Here is a 20,666-nt window from a genome sequence, read left to right as displayed (position 1 = left end):
CTCAATATTTTGAGTATTTCATTCAGTCACCTTACAATGGATTGTATAGAGATTTAATGGAATAGCCCTAAAACTGCATAGGTACCCTACTGTATGGAGTTATCTATATCTATCTACTCCTGTATGTCGATATATCTCTATCTATTATATTCATCTAGATACATCCATACTCCCACAGAGATCATACCTGTAATTCTATGTGTACTTTCTGCCTGACAGGGTATTACTATGCCAGTTCTTGTATCCAGTCAGACCTCGTTGTCACAGCAACCAGAGCAGGCTTGTAGGGCTGTCTGGAACCCCCAGACTCAGTTCATACTTTATCAGGGCAGTGTGTTTGTGTGTCTGCGTGAGAACACTGGATACATTAAAACCACCTACAGTTAGACTACTACAGTTACTGTATAGACAAGTGAACTGTAATGAGTATTATGCATTGTGGATATTTGGTATTAGGACTGCAGTAGCCTGCTATACAGAGATCCTAGTACATTAGAAAGTCTGTAGATGATGGGAATAGCCTGCATTATGACATCATGGGTAAATGGGTTGTGGGTGCCCTCTGATGGTCAGACTTTGAGCAACAGACAGTAAAATCAAACTAAAGTAAGCTTATGAAACAACTATTTAACACAATAGACAGAAAAAATGTATCAAGACACAAGAGAAGTAGATTTCTACATTTTATAAAAATATGATTTGCTACAAAATAAATAGAAACTTGAAGGAAATTAATAAATAACATAAACACAGCTAGCGAAGTATATTTCATACAGTATCTTCAGTTTGGTTGAGCAAAATTATTCTGGCATGATTCACCGCGGATAGCTGGTTAGCACACCAGGTTTGGCTGAAAAGCTTGTTTGTTCAGGCTCAGGGGTCTGAGAGTGAGGCCAGCTCGTGCAGCAGGAGAGCAAAGGAAGGACGGTCGTCTGGTTTCTACACAGGAAAAGACAGATCAATCACAAGACATTATGTAAGGTACAGGTGAACCAACCTGCCAAGCTGAATCAGTAAGGTACAGGTGAACCAACCTGCCAAGCTGAATCAGTAAGGTACAGGTGAACCAACCTGCCAAGCTGAATCAGTAAGGTACAGGTGAACCAACCTGCCAAGCTGAATCAGTAAGGTACAGGTGAACCAACCTGCCAAGCTGAATCAGTAAGGTACATGTGAACCAACCTGCCAAGCTGAATCAGTAAGGTACAGGTGAACCAACCTGCCAAGCTGAATCAGTAAGGTACAGGTGAACCAACCTGCCAAGCTGAATCAGTAAGGTACAGGTGAACCAACCTGCCAAGCTGAATCAGTAAGGTACAGGTGAACCAACCTGCCAAGCTGAATCAGTAAGGTACAGGTGAACCAACCTGCCAAGCTGAATCAGTAAGGTACAGGTGAACCAACCTGCCAAGCTGAATCACTAAGGTAAAGGTGAGTCTGTCTACTGCAATATTTCCCAAACTTGGTCCTGCAGACCCCAAGGGGTACAAATTTCATTTTTAACCTAGCACTGATTCAAATAATCAACTCATCTTCAACCCACCCACACGCACCCACCAACTACATACACCCCCCCCAACTAAACACCCACAACTACACCTACACTCAACCACACTCACCCGCCCAACTACACCCACCCACCCACCCAACTACACCCACCCACCCACCCAACTACACCCACCCACCCACCCACCCAACTACACCCACCCACACTACACACACCCACCCACACTACAACCACACCCACCCACACTACACCAACCCACACACACCCACCCAACTACACCCACCTACACTACACTACACCCACCCGCACTACACTAACAGAACAGGTGAGTCAGTAAGCTACAGGTGTGAAACAGGTAGGTCCTTCCCACCCACCTCCTTCCAGCACCACTCCATGAGGAGGTGCACAGCCCCTGGGGCCTGTCTGGGTTTTAGCAGCCTCAGACCTGCATTCACGCCCTCCACCACCTCAAGACCGGTTCTCATAGGGCAGACGCCCCTCAGTATACACCTCCCACATAAACACACCTGGAGGAGAGGAGAGGCAAGAAGGGGGAGTAGAGGGGAGGAGGAGGGGAGGAGAGAGGAGTGGGGAGAAGGGGAGGGCAGGAGGAGAAGAGTGGGGAGAAGGGGAGGAGAGGAGATTCAACATTCATTCATCATACCTCTAATATGATAACGGTTTAGAATTTGAAGAAGCTCAGTGTCTGACAACAGTCTCACAGAGAAACAAATAAACCCACCAAAGGACCAGACTCTCTCAGAGAGGATGAATAAACCTACCAAAGGCCCAGACTCTCTCAGAGAGGATGAATAAACCTACCAAAGGACCAGACGTCAGACTTGCTGCTGAACTTGCACATGCGCACATGCACACGCACAGGTTGAATGTCAAGATGAAACAACAAAACTATATTTGCATATACTGGGAGTTAGATAATGTAGAGGGATTAGGCTATTCTGCCTCAACAATAGAACTCATGAACTATTATTTTACAGGCAGTTTCCTCTGTAGAATGTTGATGCAAGGAAACGATTCCACGCTATACTAAGGGAAGAACATCGGGACCATAGAACGTATAGAACCATTTCAAATTACATTAACGCTCCTCTCCCATCTCCCTCTCTACTGTGGGAGATCCACGTGTGCTGGTGAAACCTTACATGACCCCTGAAGATGCCTATATCTCAACGGACTAACAAACACAGTTTTGTGGTGCATGTCCAAATAGGTCACACTGGCCTGGCTGTAAACAGATGTATTCGGTAGCTCAGGTGAGCCAATGATAACGTAAATACCTGCAGCGTTGTGTTGGTGGCACTGGATGAGCTCAGGAATGGTGCTGAACAGGTATTTCTCTGCCAGGTAAAACGTGGACGTCTCCTCTGCCTCTGACTGTCTGATCTGGTAGTGCTTCACCCGCGGGTTCTTCTGCCCGTTGGATCTGAACGTGGTTCATCATCATGTCACTATGCCATGTATATGCAGTTCAAACAAACAGACAACCCACCACTGTTTTGGTAAAAAGCTGAGGGATGGGGCTGGAGACATGTAACCACTTTCAAATTCATAGACAGAGCTAGGGATGTCCCAATACCAATAGCTGATTGCCCCTTGAACTGACTGTTATTGAAGCTGAGTGACATGGCTGAAACATGCAGTAGTTACCCTGGGGCTTTAGTGAAGACAGACATAGTGTAGACGCCTGCATGCCTGGAGTCTCGCACCACAAAAGCTCCTTCCTTACCCTGCAAAAACAAACACAACATTTCATTTCAGTAGGATGAATCATAATTGTGTTTGTTGAGTCCATTAGGTTGAATTTGTTGTCATACCATACTTGAGTGATGTGGAAATTGCCTTTACAATCTCAATTTATGGGAATAAGGCTTGACATGATAACACAGTGAGACTCCCCAAAGGAGAAGAGCTTGAAATACACAACACCCACTCTACCCTCCCACCGTCACACTACACAACCCTCCCTCCCACCGTCACACTACACAACCCTCCCACTCCCACTGTCACAGTACACAACCCTCCCTCCCACCGTCACACTACATAACACTCCCACTGTCACACTACACAACCCTCCCTCCCACCGTCACACTACACAACCCTCCCTCCCACCGTCACACTACACAACCCTCCCACTCCCACCGTCACACTACATAACACTCCCACTCCCACCGTCACACTACACAACCCTCCCTCCCACTGTCACACTACACAACCCTCCCTCCCACTGTCACACTACACAACCCTCCCTCCCACACACTACACAACCCTCCCTCCCACTGTCACACTACACAACCCTCCCTCCCACTGTCACACTACACAACCCTCCCTCCCACTGTCACACTACATAACACTTGAAAATAAAAATAAAAGAGAGCCGCTCACTCTTGGAGCTCAGATGCAAAAATTTAATACCAACGTTTCGACAGCCAAGCTGTCTTCATCAGGGTATAATCACAAACACTGCGGGATGACTCGTTTATATAGTGTCAAAGGACACAGGTGTCTGTAATCATGGCCAGGAGTGGCCTAATATCATTGGTTAATAATCAAATATTAAAATGTCATACAAAGAACAGCATACAAACAAATGGATAGCATACGATCATAGATTAATTTGACTATACAAGTTTACACACAATTACAATGGCAAAGTCACAATAATCACAAGAATGGCTTCAGATCAAAGTCTACGTTGAGACCGAAGGGCGCAAGGGTCTTTAAATTAAAGATCCAGACAGCCTCTCGTTTTAACAATAAATTAGGGAGGGTGACATGTTCGATGCCGCAACTGGATAAGTTGGATAAGTTGCATAACACTCCCACTGTCACACTATACAACCCCCCCCCCCCCCCCACTGTCACACTACACATCCCTCCCTTCCACTGTCACAGTACACAACCCTCCCTCCCACGGTCACACTACACAACCCTCTCTCCCCCACTGCCACACTACACAACCCTCCCTCCCACTGTCACACCATACAACCCTCCCCTTTCACTGTCAAACTACACAACCCTCCCCTCCCACTGTCACACTACACAACCTTCCCTCCCACTGTCAAACTACACAACCCTCCCTCCCACGGTCACACTACACAACCCTCTCTCCCCCACTGTCACACTACACAACCCTCCCCCCACTGTCACCCTACACAACCCTCCCCTCTCACTGTCACACTTCACAACCCTCCCTTTCCACTGTCACACTATACAACCCTCAAACTGTCACACTACACAACCCTCCCACTCCCGTCACACTACACAACCCTCCTCTCCCACTGTCACACTACACAACCCTCCTCTCCCACTGTCACACTACACAACCCTCAAACTGTCACACTACACAACCCTCAAACTGTCACCCTACACAACCCTCCCACTCCCACCGTCACACTACACAACCCTCCCCTCCCACTCACACTACACAACCCTCCCTTTCCACTGTCACACTACACAACCCTCCCCTTCCACTGTCACACTACACAACCCTTCCACTGTCACCATGCACAATGTCTCATCTGTCTGTAAAATCCAGCATGACATATTTACAACAGGAAATCCTGGACCTGAGTAAACTGCACCTCAGTTTCAAATGTCATGTTTCACTCTGTGTGTGTGTGTGTGTGTGCGTGCGCATGCACGTGCGTGCGTGCGGTGTGTGTGTGTGTGGTGTGCATATATAGCTTTTTTAGGGATTACAAAAACATGCTTTCTCTCTAGTTTCAGTTTTGTCTGGTTGTAATTCTGATCACCCTGCTTTTTGATTGAATCAAGCCCAACGTGTCTTTCCTCTTTCTTCCGTAGTACAGTTTAATACCAAGTTGAAGATGGTCGGCGTTGTTGTCATCAGAAGTTCCTCAGCTCTCCCTCTCGTTATGTCTTTGTTGTACCATCTGAAAAAAAAGAATGTGAATTAGAAACAAAGAAAACCAATAAGATGTCTTAAATAAAAGGCTGAACAGGGTACAATTGTTATTCTATACTTTATAAATAGTCAGGAAAATCGTATTTGATATACAGTGCCTTGCGAAAGTATTCGGCCCCCTTGAACTTTGCGACCTTTTGCCACATTTCAGGCTTCAAACATAAAGATATAAAACTGTATTTTTTTGTGAAGAATCAACAACATGTGGGACACAATCATGAAGTGGAACGACATTTATTGGATATTTCAAACTTTTTTAACAAATCAAAAACTGAAAAATTGGGCGTGCAAAATTATTCACCCCCCTTAAGCGTCACCTTTTGCTGCGATTACAGCTGTAAGTCGCTTGGGGTAGGTCTCTATCAGTTTTGCACATCGAGAGACTGAAATTTTTTCCCATTCCTCCTTGCAAAACAGCTTGAGCTCAGTGAGGTTGGATGGAGAGCATTTGTGAACAGCAGTTTTCAGTTCTTTCCACAGATTCTCGATTGGATTCAGGTCTGGACTTTGACTTGGCCATTCTAACACCTGAATATGTTGATTTTTGAACCATTCCATTGTAGATTTTGCTTTATGTTTTGGATCATTGTCTTGTTGGAAGACAAATCTCCGTCCCAGTCTCAGGTCTTTTGCAGACTCCATCAGGTTTTCTTCCAGAATGGTCCTGTATTTGGCTCCATCCATCTTCCCATCAATTTTAGCCACCTTCCCTCTCCCTGCTGAAGAAAAGCAGGCCCAAACCATGATGCTGCCACCACCATGTTTGACAGTGGGGATGGTGTGTTCAAGGTGATGATCTGTGTTGCTTTTACGCCAAACATAACGTTTTGCATTGTTACCAAAAAGTTCAATTTTGGTTTCATCTGACCAGAGCACCTTCTTCCACATGTTTGGTGTGTCTCCCAGGTGGCTTGTGGCAAACATTAAACAACACTTTTTATGGATATCTTTAAGAAATGGCTTTCTTCTTGCCACTCTTCCATAAAGGCCAGATGTGTAATATACGACTGATTGTTGTCCTATGGACAGAGTCTCCCACCTCAGCTGTAGATCTCTGCAGTTCATCCAGAGTGATCATGGGCCTCTTGGCTGCATCTCTGATCAGTCTTCTCCTTGTATGAGCTGAAAGTTTAGAGGGATGGCCAGGTCTTGGTAGATTTGCAGTGGTCTGATACTCCTTCCATTTCAATATTATCGCTTGCACAGTGCTCCTTGGGATGTTTAAAGCTTGGGAAATCTTTTTGTATCCAAATCCGGCTTTAAACTTCTTCACAACAGTATCTCGGACCTGCCTGGTGTGTTCCTTGTTCTTCATGATGCTCTCTGCGCTTTTAACGGACCTCTGAGACTATCACAGTGCAGGTGCATTTATACGGAGACTTGATTACACACAGGTGGATTGTATTTATCATCATTAGTCATTTAGGTCAACATTGGATCATTCAGAGATCCTCACTGAACTTCTGGAGAGAGTTTGCTGCACTGAAAGTAAAGGGGCTGAATAATTTTGCACGCCCAATTTTTCAGTTTTTGATTTGTTAAAAAAGTTTGAAATATCCAATAAATGTCGTTCCACTTCATGATTGTGTCCCACTTGTTGTTGATTCTTCACAAAAAAATACAGTTTTATATCTTTATGTTTGAAGCCTGAAATGTGGCACAAGGTCGCAAAGTTCAAGGGGGCCGAATACTTTCGCAAGGCACTGTATATATATGTGATAAAATATTGAATTTGGCATTTACTACTATAGTCCATATAAAAACGTATTGAATAACACATTCATGAATGGCAAAAAAGAAGAATAAGGAATAAGGTTTGTAATGATGTTGCCTTGTTGGGTGAGGTTTATGACTCCCGTAAATACCTTTCCCCCTTCTCTCTCCACTCTACAGAATGGATTCTTGGAAAGCCCTTTGTTAACATGGAGAGAGTGTGGTCACATCAAAAGGTTGGGGAATGGAACAATATTTCCATTTCTCAACCAGTTGAAAGTGTCCTTTGGTACTTAAAGAATATGATGTCAGATCAGTTGTTGTCTGGGACATTATGTCTGATGATAGGACGACATAATTTATACATTGGAAAGTCTGCACATTCTAGTTATCAGATTCCCATTGAATTGTTGTGCAACTGAAATGTTTAAATATGAAACTATTTGTGAAAAGATTTCATGTAATTTTAGCTTCTAAATGAGAGAATTGTTTTCATAAGTAAACTATGCTCACTCAGTGGCCCCGCCCAAGTGAACAGACATGGGTGGAGAACTATGAAACACGCCCTTCTTTGCCCCAGTACAGAAGCCTGTTAGTTCCAGATGACATGAGGATGTCCAATACGTTTAAAAGGGCTAATTTCAACTACAACCTAACGAAATTAACATTTAGTTCCAGAAATGTTAAGACTGCTGTACTAACGTTTAAAATGGCGAATTACAACGTGGAGGTGATGATCACCACGGTGGAATGGTGAATTTTGACCAGACCAGCCAGAATACAGCGCAAGCTGATTATGGCAACTTGGTATGAACTTCCTAGACGTAGAGTTCTCAGCTGCAGCTGTAAACGTACGTGGCCTAGGAAAGGACAGACAATCTCAGAAGAACGACAGGGAACTTTAACGTATCCGCTCTACAACACTACGACCAGAAAGATTCTTCAAAGGACAATGGCGATCTCTGCTGGGTAAACCAGTCTTCCATCTTCGACCCGTCTATCGAAGCGCAGCTCAGAGTAAATATATATACAGTATCTTGCATATTCCTTTTCCGAATGTGCGGTTATTAGAATGCATAACATTCTGTATTTACGGTAGCATAGCTTCTCAAGGTCTGATAGAGACCCAAACTTTGTCCCTCAGTCTTCCTGCTCTTTCATTCAAACCCAACCCCCTTCCTTTGTGTAACCAGCCGTCATATTGGGTTCGCCTACTAGGGGCTTTCCATGACATGATTAGTAATCCATGTGTGATTTATCCTGTGTGTACATATATGTAATTCTGTGTGTCAGGACCCGGTTTTGAACCTGGGTCTCCGGAGTGAGAAACAGTCACTTAACCAACTGAGCCACGAATAGACAGCAGAACCCAGAAGATGAGGCAGACACAGCAGTACTTAAGACGGTGTATTTAATAAAGAAAAAATCCTAAAATACAAAAATGGCAAATCCAAAAGGTGGTAGGTAAAACACAAAAGAACTCAAAAGAAACTCACCAAAAATAAACAAAAACAAAAAACAGAATACCACAAGAACGTCACCCGGAATCGACAAGAGCACACAGAACACTAGGGCAGGGTGCTAACATACAAACACAGAGCACAGAACTGAGGGAAACAAAGGGTTTAAATACAATCAGGGGAAACGAGACACAGGTGCAAACAATAATGGGGATCAAGGGAAAGACACAGGGACAAAAAGCACAATGGGGACATCTACTGACAAAAACCCGGAACAACCCTGGCCAAATCCTGACAGAATCCCCCCTAGGAACGGCTCCTGACGTTCCTACCAGCTCTCTCAGGGTGGAGGACCCTGAACTGACGAATGAGGTCAGGGTCCAGGATGTCTTTGGCAGGAACCCAGGAGCGCTCCTCAGGACCGTAGCCTTCCCAGTCCACCAGATACTGCCAGGACCGCTGCACCCGGCGGGAATCCAGTATCCGGTGGACGGTATAAGCCGGCTGGCCTCCAATGACACGAGGCGGAGGGGGAGGTCTGTCTGCCGGGACAAGGGGAAAAAACAACAGGTTTTAACAATGACACGTGAAATGTGGGATTAATCTTAAGGGATCTGGGTAAGTGTAGGCGATAAGAAACTGGGTTAACTCTCCTGGCAACCTTGAAGGGACCGATGTATTTTGGGACAGCTTGCGAGACTCCACCCGTAGAGGTAAGTCTCTTGTGGAAAGCCAGACTCTCTGGCCGGGGCGCAGGGTAGGCCCGGGACGGCGACGTCTGTTGGCTTGTTGTTGATACCTCTGTGAGGAACGCATCAGATTAAGACGGGTCTTCCTCCACATAAGCCGACAGCGTCTGACGAACCTCAAGGCTGAAGGCACTCTGACTTCTGCCTCCTGGTCCGGGAACAATGGAGGAGCATAGCCAAACTGACACTCGTGCGGGGACATACCAGTGGAGGAGGAGCGCAAGGTGTTGTGCGCGTATTCGGCCCAAACAATAAAGGATGACCATGTGGACGGGTTGTCACGAGTCATACATCGGAGGGTGGTTTCCAGCTCTTGATTCATCCTCTCTGTTTGGCCGTTGGACTCCGGATGATACCCTGAAGATAGACTGGCAGAAGCCCCCATGAGTTGGCAGAAGGCCTTCCAAAACCTTGAGGGGAACTGGGGACCTCTGTCAGAAACCACATCTTGAGGAATGCCGAAGACTCGGAACACATGATTAATTACCAACTCAGCCGTTTCCTTGGCAGAAGGTAACTTAGTCAGAGGGACGAACCTGGCCGCCTTAGAAAACCTGTCGATTATGACTAGGATAGTAGTATTGCCATGGGATGGAGGAAGTCCAGTAATAAAGTCCAATGAGATATGGGACCAGGGTCTGTGGGGAACAGGTAAAGGATGAAGGAGTCCTTGAGGGCGGAGGTGAGAAGATTTTCCCTGGCAGCACACGGGGCAGGCATTGACGAAAGTGGCAACGTCTTCTCTTATGGTAGGCCACCAGAACTTACGCTGGATGAACTCCAAGGTGCGACCTACGCCCGGATGACAGGTGAGGCGAGAGGAGTGCCCCCACAGAAGGACCTGAGTCCTCACTGCCTTGGGGACAAACAACCGATTGGCAGGGCCTCCTTTAGGGTCCGGTTCGCTAGCTTGAGCACGTCTCACGGTATCCTCAACTTGCCACGAGATCGGAGCCACAATCTTAGCAGCAGGAAGGACAGGCATGTCCGTGTCATCTCGAATGGCAGGAGCGTAGACTCGGGACAGGGCATCCGGCTTGAGATTCTTCGACCCGGGCCGATAGGTGAGGATAAACTGGAATCGATTGAAGAAAAGAGACCATCTAGCTTGTCTAGAGTTCAATCGCTTCGCCTGCTGGATATACTCCAGATTTTTGTGGTCCGTAAGCACTTGAAACGGGTGAGAAGCCCCCTCGAGCCAGTGTCTCCATTCCTTCAATGCCATCTTAACCGCTAGGAGTTCACGATCCCCCACATCGTAGTTCCTCTCAGTCGGGGTAAGCCGGTGTGAGAAGAAAGCGCACGGATGAAGCTTCTTGTCTTCACCCCTCTGAGACAGGACAGCTCCAACACCAACCTCTGATGCGTCTACCTCCACCACAAATGGTTCATCCGTAGTCGGTAGTATCAGGATGGGAGCAGAGAGGATGCGCTGCTTGAGTCCTTGGAAGGCAGTCTCAGCTTCTCTTCCCCAAAAAACCTTGCATTGCCACCTTTGGTTAAAGCTGAGAGAGGAGCTGCCACCAAACTGAAGTTCTTGATGAACTTGCGGTAAAAGTTTGTGAAGCCCAGGAAACGCTGAACATCCTTAACGGATTTGGGGGTGGGCCAATCCGCTACCGCCCCTACATTCCTAGGGTCCATTTGGATTCGACCGGGTTCCACTACAAATCCCAGGAATTGTACTCGGGATGAATGGAATTCACATTTTTCCGACTTAACGTACAGATGGCTGTCCAGGAGGCGTTTGAGTACTTGTCTGACATGCTTAGTGTGTTCTTGAAGGGAGCTCGAAAAGATGAGGATGTCATCCAAGTAAACGAACACAAATATGTTAAGCATATCCCTAAGCACATCGTTTATGAGCGCTTGGAACACCGCTGGGGCGTTGGTCAGGCCGAAGGGCATCACCAAGTATTCATAGTGACCAGTAGGCGTGTTGAAAGCGGTCTTCCACTCGTCACCAGGTCTGATCCGCACAAGATGGTATGCGTTCCGCAGGTCAAGCTTAGTGAAAACAACTGCTTCCTGGAGCAGCTCGAAGGCTGTGGCCATAAGGGGTAGCGGGTAACGGTTACGGACGGTTATGTCATTGAGTCCCCGGTAGTCGATGCAAGGACGTAACCCACCGTCTTTCTTGGCCACAAAGAAAAACCCTGCTCCCGCCGGGAGGTTGATGGACGCATGAGGCCTGCTTCCAGAGAGTCCTTGATGTAGGTATCCATAGCAGCTCGTTCGGGTGGAGATAGGGAAAAGATCCGACCCCTGGGGGGGCAAGTGCCCGGAAACAGGTCGATGGGGCAATCGTAAGATCTATGGGGTGGTAGCATGGTGGCCCTCTGTTTGCTAAACACCAGTTTGAGGTCATGGTAACACTCGGGAACTCGGGTCAGGTCGATCAGATATTTGCTTAATGGAAGTCAGCATCTCCGACAGAAGATGAGAATGTCTAGCCATTAAGGCCTCTTGCTGAACCAGGGCGGCTTCGTGGCGTTGGACAGTCTCCTGGTGGTGGGACAGCGTGGCAAAAAGGTCCTGGGAACTGGCTGCCTCTGGGTTCATTTTTGGCTCTGTGTTTCTGTCAGGACCCGGTTTCGAACCTGGGTCTCCGGAGTGAGAAACAGTCACTTAACCAACTGAGCCACGAATAGACAGCAGAACCCAGGAGATGAGGCAGACACAGCAGTACTTAAGACGGTGTATTTAATAAAGAAAAAATCCTAAAATACAAAAATGGCAAATCCAAAAGGTGGTAGGTAAAACACAAAAGAACTCAAAAGAAACTCACCAAAAATAAACAAAAACAAAAAACAGAATACCACAAGAACGTCACCCGGAATCGACAAGAGCACACAGAACACTAGGGCAGGGTGCTAACATACAAACACAGAGCACAGAACTGAGGGAAACAAAGGGTTTAAATACAATCAGGGGAAACGAGACACAGGTGCAAACAATAATGGGGATCAAGGGAAAGACACAGGGACAAAAAGCACAATGGGGACATCTACTGACAAAAACCCGGAACAACCCTGGCCAAATCCTGACACTGTGTGATTATTTAGGTATTGAGCAAATAAATAATTAAGCCAATTTGTGTGTTGCTGATTCAACTTATTAGCTAGGGTTCATGCAGATAAGCAAGTACTTATGACAATCAGAATGAGACCGATCGAGGTGACGATTAATATTTGACCGCTAATGATATAAACGATTTTAAGATCTTTAAGAGAGTGGATTCAGGAGAAAACCTCTCTATATAAATTAATGCTTCCGTGGTGCCCCAGGTTATTAATGGTTTAATTGTTGCATGGTTTGTTACCATGGTCCTGTCTGGGCTGCCCCCCCCCCCAATATCCTTCTAGTGATGTGGGGGCTGTGCTTTGGCAAAGTGGGTGGGGTTATATCCTTCCTGTTTGGCCCTGCCTGGGGGTATCATCAGATGGGGCCACGGTGTCTCCTGACCCCTCCTGTCTCAGCCTCCAGTATTTATGCTGTAGTAGTTTATGTGTCGGGGGGCTAGGGTCAGTTTGTTATATCTGGAATACTTCTCCTGTCTTATCCGGTGTCCTGTGTGAATTTAAGTATGCTCTCTCTGATTCTCTCTTTCTCTCTTTCTTTCTCTCTCTCGGAGCTGAGCCCTAGGACCATGCCTCAGGACTACCTGGCATAATGACTCCTGTAGTGGAAATTTCCTGTATTACCAAATCATGAGAGCAAACCACACACAAGTCAGAATTATCATAAAGTCCATCTTTAATTATATGAGATCCATCACAACCCTGTGACTCTCAGATCAATTCAGTGTCTATAAATTCTCTGAGAGTCCTTACACATTGCAACTGAGATCCTTTATAGCAAAGACACACCCCACTAGTCGACATGACAAATAACAGATCTTAAGAACACTATACAAAGAAAGATTTTACTTGAGAGAGAGGAGTATCCCATCGCCAGACAGTATTTAGCTATAAATTCAGTTTGGGCTCCTAAACGAAGCTCTTATCTCGTTCTTGGTTAAAAAATAGTACCAAGACATTACCTCACCCAATGGTATATATCAATTGTCATTTTAGACACTCCCATCCCAAATACAATCCATCCTGGACAAGCTCACGGAGAGGAGAGTGAGCCTCTAGGTCAAGATAAGGGAAACCTCAGAGGGAACATAGAATGGTTCCAGACACTGCCATCCTCCTCTCCCAGATGGGAAAAGTAGGGAGTGACTGGCACACAGACATTGTGAGAGAGAGATAATTCGGTTTCCCCCTCAATCGTCCCTTCAATCGTCCCTTCGCATGGTTTAAAAGATAAATTTACATATGAAGACAAGCTTGACCTCTCCCCTTTCTGTGGCCCAAGTAACTGAACCCTGACAGAGAACAGATAACTGCAAACGGCCAACACTATAGTACAACAAAATACATTCTAAATGTCAAGTATCTCACAAGCATATTATGAAAATAAAACATCTTATCTATGTTACCCAACTAATTCTGATTCTGCCACGACACTCCTTGCTGTCCACAGTCCACCTGGCCGTGCTGCTGCTCCAGTTTCAACTGTTCTACCTGCGGTTATGGAATCCTGACCTGTTCACTGGACGTGCTACCTGTCCCAGACCTATTATTTGACCATGCTGGTCATTTATGAACATTTGAACATCTTGGCCATGTTCTGTTATAATCTCCACCCGGCACAGCCAGAAGAGGACTGGCCACCCCTCATAGCCTCGTTCCTCTCAAGGTTTCTTCCTAGGTTTTGGCCTTTCTAGAGAGTTTTTCCTAGCCAACGTGCTTCAACACCTGCATTGCTTGCTGTTTGGGGTTTTAGGATGGTTCTCTGGACAGCACATTGAGATATCAGCTGATGTACGAAGGGCTATATAAATACATTTGATTTGATTCGATTTGATTTAATTAAATCATGTAATTAATTAGACGTTAGGTAATCAATTTGATAAAATAGCAGGTCAAAATGTAATCAGTCAGACACACGACAGGTTTTAAAGTGTATGTCCTAGGAGATATAAGAAAGCTCAGGAAATACATATACAGTACCATACACCTGGAAAGTACCAGATTCCTCTGTAGCCACCCTTTGCGTTGATGACAGCTTTGCACACTCTTGACATTCTCTCAACCAGCTTCATGAGGTAGTCACCTGGAATGCATTTAATTTCAGGTGCCTTGTAAAAATGTCTTTGTGGAATTTCTTTCCTTCTTAATGTGTTTGAGCCAATCAATTGTGTTGTGACAAGGTAGGGGTGGTATACAGAAGTTAGCCCTATTTGGTCAAAGAGAAAGGACAGTCCATCATTACTTTAAGACATGAAGTTCATTAAATGAGGAAAATTTCAAGAACTTCAAGTGCTGTGATGAAACTGGCTCTCATGAGGACTGCCACAGGAAAGGAAGACCCAGAGTTACCTCTGCTGCAGAGGATAAGTTCATTAGAGTTACCAGCCTCAGAAATTGTAGCCCAAATAAATGCTTCACAGAGTTCAGGTAACAGGCACATCTTAACATCAACTGTTCAGAAGAGACTACGTGAATCAGACCTTCATGGTCGAATTGCTGCAAAGTAACCACTACTAAAGGACACAAATAAGAAGAAGAGACATGTTTGGGCAAAGAAACATGAGCAATGGACATTAGACCATTGGAAATCTGTCCTTTGGTCTGATGAGTCCAAATGTGAGATTTTTGGTTCCAACCGCCATGTCTTTGTGAGACGCAGAGTAGGTGAATGGATGTTCTCCGCATGTGTGGTTCCCACCGTGAAGCATGGAAAAAGAGTAGTGGTGGTGTGGGGGTGCTTTGCTGGTGACACTGTCTGTGATTTATTTAGAATTCAAGGCACACTTAACCAGCATGGCAACCACAGAATTATGCAGTGATATGCCTTCCCATCTGTTTTGTGCTCATCACCTCCAGGCTGTGTAGGGGCTATTTGACCAAGAAGGAAAGTTATGTAGTGCTGCATCAGATGATTTGGCCTCCACAATCTCCCAACCTCAACCCAATTGAGGTGGTTTTGGGATGAGTTAGAACGCAAAGTGACGGAAAAGCAGCCAAAAAGTGCTCAACATATGTCGGAACTCCTTCAAGACTTTTGGAAAATCATTCCAGGTGAAGCTGGGTGAGAGAGTGCCAAGAGTGTACAAAGCTGTCATCAAGGCAAAGGGTGGCTACTTTGAAGAATCTCAAATATATTTTGATTTGTCTTCACTTTTATTTTACATTGTAGAAAATAAAAAAATAAAGAAAACCCCTTTTTAATGAGTAGGTGTGTCCACACTTTTGACTGGTAGTGTATATATTTTTTACACATTTAATTTTCCTGGCACAAAACTACCTCCATACTTCCATTCATTTGTATGGATTACCTTTAGACGAGGCCCTTTTCTATAGAGTGGTCATATTCGTTTTTAGGCTAAACCATTCGAATGCTACAGACGTTATCGTGAGAAGACCGATTTTCGGGTCTGACAAACAGCGCTGTTGCTCTGCCATTTTCCACCGCAGATGCGGAAGGGCGACAAAGGCGGATGTGGTGGATTGAGACGCAGCTCACGCAGAATAAACAGAGATCTCTAACTTAAACTGACAGATTTTGATGGGGAATTATTTATGTTACTTAGATTGACGCGCCAGTGCATCAATAAGGTCTAGGGGGGTAAATTTACATTATAGGCAGCTATCATGATATACTTTTCAAAGGGACTATAAATGGTTTGTATGCAAGGCATAACAATAATCATAATCATAAGCATAATCATATAATAATGCATATTATAGACATTGTGTGTGGGAAATGTGTTCTTCAAATAAAATAGTATTATTATACTGTGGTGTGGAAGCTGTACCGTATCCCATAGGGTCATACTCCTATCACCCCGTAGCCATCTTCTCTGTCTGGTAACAGCACCTCCAACTCCCCTCCATCCAGAAGTTGGGGTAATACTTCAGGAGTAATGCGTTGCACTTGGTCTCTTCATGGCAAGAGAGAAATTAAATAGAGCGCAAGACATGGAGGCTCAAATGTGTCATAGAGCTTATAATATAATGTTGATAATACTCTTAATGTTATGTGTTGATTTTGCTGTCGTATGGTATATATGTTATGGTATATATATTATGGTATATATGAGAAGACTCAGCTCTGAGAGATTCTGTGTAGTATTTGTATTATGGGTTTAACGTTAAACGTGTTGTCATCCATAACTGCTGCTCACCTTTCTTCAGAGCTCGGACCCATTCTGACGACAGTCGTTGTCTGGGGCGAAGATGTACAGTGGGGCAAAAAAGTATTTAGCCAGCCACCAATTGTGCAAGTTCTCCCACTTAAAAAGATGAGAGAGGCCTGTAATTTTCATCATAGGTACATTTAAACGATGACAGACAAAATGAGAGAAAAAAAATCCAGAAAATCACATTGTATGATTTTTAATGAATGTATTTGCAAATTATGGTGGAAAATAAGTATTTGGTCAATAACAAAAGTTTATCTCAATACTTTGTTATATACCCTTTGTTGGCAATGACAGAGGTCAAACATTTTCTGTAAGTCCTCACAAGGTTTTCACACACTGTTGCTGGTATTTTGGCCCATTCCTCCATGCAGATCTCCTCTAGAGCAGTGATGTTTTGAGGCTGTTGCTGGGCAACACGGACTTTCGACTCCCTCCAAAGATTTTCTATGGGGTTGAGATCTGGAGACTGGCTAAGCCACTCCAGGACCTTAAAATGCTTCTTACGAAGCAACTCCTTCGTTGCCCGGGTGGTGTGTTTGGGATCATTGTCATGCTGAAAGACCCAGCCACGTTTCATCTTCAATGCACTTGCTGATGGAAGGAGGTTTTCACTCAAAATCTCACGATACATGGCCCCATTCATTCTTTCCTTTACACGGATCAGTCGTCCTGGTACCTTTGCAGAAAAACAGCCCCAAAGCATGATGTTTCCACCCCCATGCTTCACAGTATATATGGTGTTCTTTGGATGCAACTCAACATTCTTTGTCCTCCAAACACGACGAGTTGAGTTTTTACCAAAAAGTTCTATTTTGGTTTCATCTGACCATATGACATTCTCCCAATCTTCTTCTGGATCATCCAAATGCTCTCTAGCAAACTTCAGACGGGCCTGGACATGTACTGGCTTAAGCAGGGGGACACGTCTGGCACTGCAGGATTTGAGTCCCTGGCGGCGTAGTGTGTTACTGATGGTAGGCTGTGTTACTTTGGTCCCAGCTCTCTGCAGGTAATTCACTAGGTCCCCCCGTGTGGTTCTGGGATTTTTGCTGACCGTTCTTGTGATCATTTGGACCCCACGGGGTGAGATCTTGCGTGGAGCCCCAGATCGAGGGAGATTATCAGTGGTCTTGTATGTCTTCCATTTCCTAATAATTGCTCCCACAGTTGATTTCTTCAAACCAAGCTGTTTACCTATTGCAGATTCAGTCTTCTCAGCCTGGTGCAGGTCTACAATTTTGTTTCTGGTGTCCTTTGACAGCTCTTTGGTCTTGGCCATAGTGGAGTTTGGAGTGTGACTGTTTGAGGTTGTGAACAGGTGTATTTTATACTGATAACAAGTTCAAACAGGTGCCATTAATACAGGTAACGAGTGGAGGACAGAGGAGCATCTTAAAGAAGAAGTTACAGGTCTGTGAGAGCCAGAAATCTTGCTTGTTTGTCGGTGACAAAATACTTATTTTCCACCATAATTTGCAAATAAATTCATAAAAAATCCTACAATGTGATTTTCTGGATTTCTTTTCTCATTTTGTCTGTCATAGTTGAAGGTTGAAGTGTACCTATGATGAAAATTACAGGCCTCTCTCATCTTTTTAAGTGGGAGAACTTGCACAATTGGTGGCTGACTAAATACTTTTTTGCCCCACTGTATAGGTAACAGTTGTCGTGGACCACCTGTTGAGACATTTATGCATATTTGAAAAAACTGTGTCATGGCTTATTTATAAATGAACATCATTGTAAAGTGTTCCCAATGGTCAGTAATTAGCATTCCAGTCATTAGCTTTCCAGTGGTCTTACCTGGAAGGGGTACTTGTTGCTGTAGGGGATTGGGACTTCACTGCACACTATCTCCACACACTTGATCTTGGAGTGCTCAATGCAGCCTTTCTGGCTGGGCTTTTTCTAAAGATGAATACAGTTTTCTATTAACATCTTCACAACTTTCCATTTGCACATCAAACAATACAACCTCCATAAAGCAACTGTCATGTAAAAGTCATATTCCTTCATAAATCAATATCTGATTAAAAAAATTACACTGCTGAACTGTAAAAATGTGAAATAATTTCAACTAAATGTAATTCTTGCCAGCAATTATTAAACAAACAAACCACACAATTTATCAATAAATATTGTACATGCCCCAGGGCGCTGTTCAGAATAAATCAGGTCCTGGGTGTCCAAGACAAATAATCTTTCCTTGTAATTGCAGGGCGACGTCCTTCGCTTCTGTTGAGGTTTCTTGATGAGAGTCCCCTTCAAGATTACTGTGGGGAGCATAGTGAACACAGATACCTGGCTAACACTGAGAGACAGGGAGAGAGAGACAGCGAGGTGGGCTGTAGAGTTAGACTGAACACCTATGGAGGAGTGAAGAGAAGGAAAAGAGTGTTGGGAGTTAGTGTCGTGTGAGTTTCCGGTGTAGACATAGGTAAACCACTTCCTTGAGCATGACAGATAGAAAGAGACCAACTCAGACACATACAAACTCATTCTGCAAAGATACACACTCAGACTAAGATGCACACACACACACACCCCCCACACAAGTCAAAACATCACAAACTGCATGGGTGCACAGAACCACAGGGCCTGAGCAGCTCTCTCCCCAGAAATGAGGCTGAACACACTTACAAAACTCAAAACTGCCAAACTAATGAAAACATTTGAGTAAATGAGTGATACAAAGTATATTGCTTCTACACCAGTGTGGTTCTTGAGTTAATTAAGCAATTAGCATACCCTCATGCTTAGAGTCATGTATGAAAATGCTGGGCAGTCCATTATTTTGACAACCATGGCTATGCTCCCATAAGGTGACAATACCCCCATCCACAGGACAGGAGTGGTCACTGTATGGGTTTATGAGCATGAAAATGATGTAAACCTTATACCATGGCCCTCTCAGTCACCAAATCTCACCACACTTATAGGAGATTCTTAGAGCCACATCTGAAACAGCGTTTTCCACCACCATCAACCAAACACCAAATAATGGAACTTCTTGTGGAAGAATGACATCACATCCCTCCAATAGAGTTCCAGATACTAGTAGAATCTATGCCACGGTGCATTGAAGGTGTTCTGGCTTGTGGTGGTCCAACACCCTATTAAGACACTTCACGTTGGTGTTTCCTTTATTTTGGCAGTTACCTCCATATACACACAATAAACAGTACAGGTAACTGACTAAATAAAGGAGATGCCTGATTAAAGGCCCAGTGTTTTATATATATTTCCCCACCATGAGGTTGGAATAATACTGTGAAATTGTGAACATTTTGATAATGCCCCTTTAGTGTAAGTGCCGTTTGAAGAGACCACCTGATATTTAAGCTTGTTTGGGTGGGATGGAGTTTTGGCCTGCCTGGTGATGTCACCAGACAGAAAATAAGTTAATAGACCAATAAGAAAGAAAGTCCCAAACCTCTTTGCCTACAACAGCTAGTTTTGCCCTCCCCACTCAGACCACACCGACGCAGAATTAGAATTATTGCTTGAGAAATTGCTCTTCGCTGAGAAGCTATTTTTATTTATTTTTGACCATTTATTTTTTTGCATACATTTTCGCCAGTAATTCTGCAAGTAGCACTCACAAGACAAAAGTGGTCCAGAAAAATTACTGTGTGTACATGATGTGCCTCTTGCTAGCTGTCACTCATATGGCGAGAAGCTGAAGCTCATTGGATGAACTCAAATTACTAGGGGCTGGTTCAGGAAATTGTTTTGAGCTAGGGATTTTGTGGCTAATTGCAGTAAGACAGTAAAAATGCTTGTTGTTTATGCATGTATGAATTGCACATTGACACATCCAGCCCAAAGCAGGAGGTTTTAGGAGTCACCAAAGTTCTGGAAGATGTCTTTCATTGTTAACCAGAAATTATTTGATATAGAGATTCATATAAGGGGTGTGTCTAATCCTGAATGCTGATTGGTTAAACAGCATTCCAGACATGGTCTATTCAACAAATTACCACAGGCTGAATCTGCATAATTTTTATGGACATATGCAAAGACAAATCAATAGAAA

The 20,666-nt window shown here is 44.5% G+C and overlaps 1 pseudogene; it reads right to left on the bottom strand.

The window, feature by feature from the left end:
• Positions 1 to 756: 756 nt before the first annotated feature.
• Positions 757 to 19,017, bottom strand: LOC135527275 (tyrosine-protein kinase ITK/TSK-like; annotated as a pseudogene).
• Positions 19,018 to 20,666: the final 1,649 nt, after the last annotated feature.

The sequence above is a fragment of the Oncorhynchus masou genome, chromosome 32, assembly GCF_036934945.1.
Source record: "Oncorhynchus masou masou isolate Uvic2021 chromosome 32, UVic_Omas_1.1, whole genome shotgun sequence".
In the NCBI taxonomy this organism is placed as follows: domain Eukaryota; kingdom Metazoa; phylum Chordata; class Actinopteri; order Salmoniformes; family Salmonidae; genus Oncorhynchus; species Oncorhynchus masou.
Note: the sequence above shows the minus strand (reverse complement) of the source record. Positions and strands in the feature narration are given on the sequence as shown.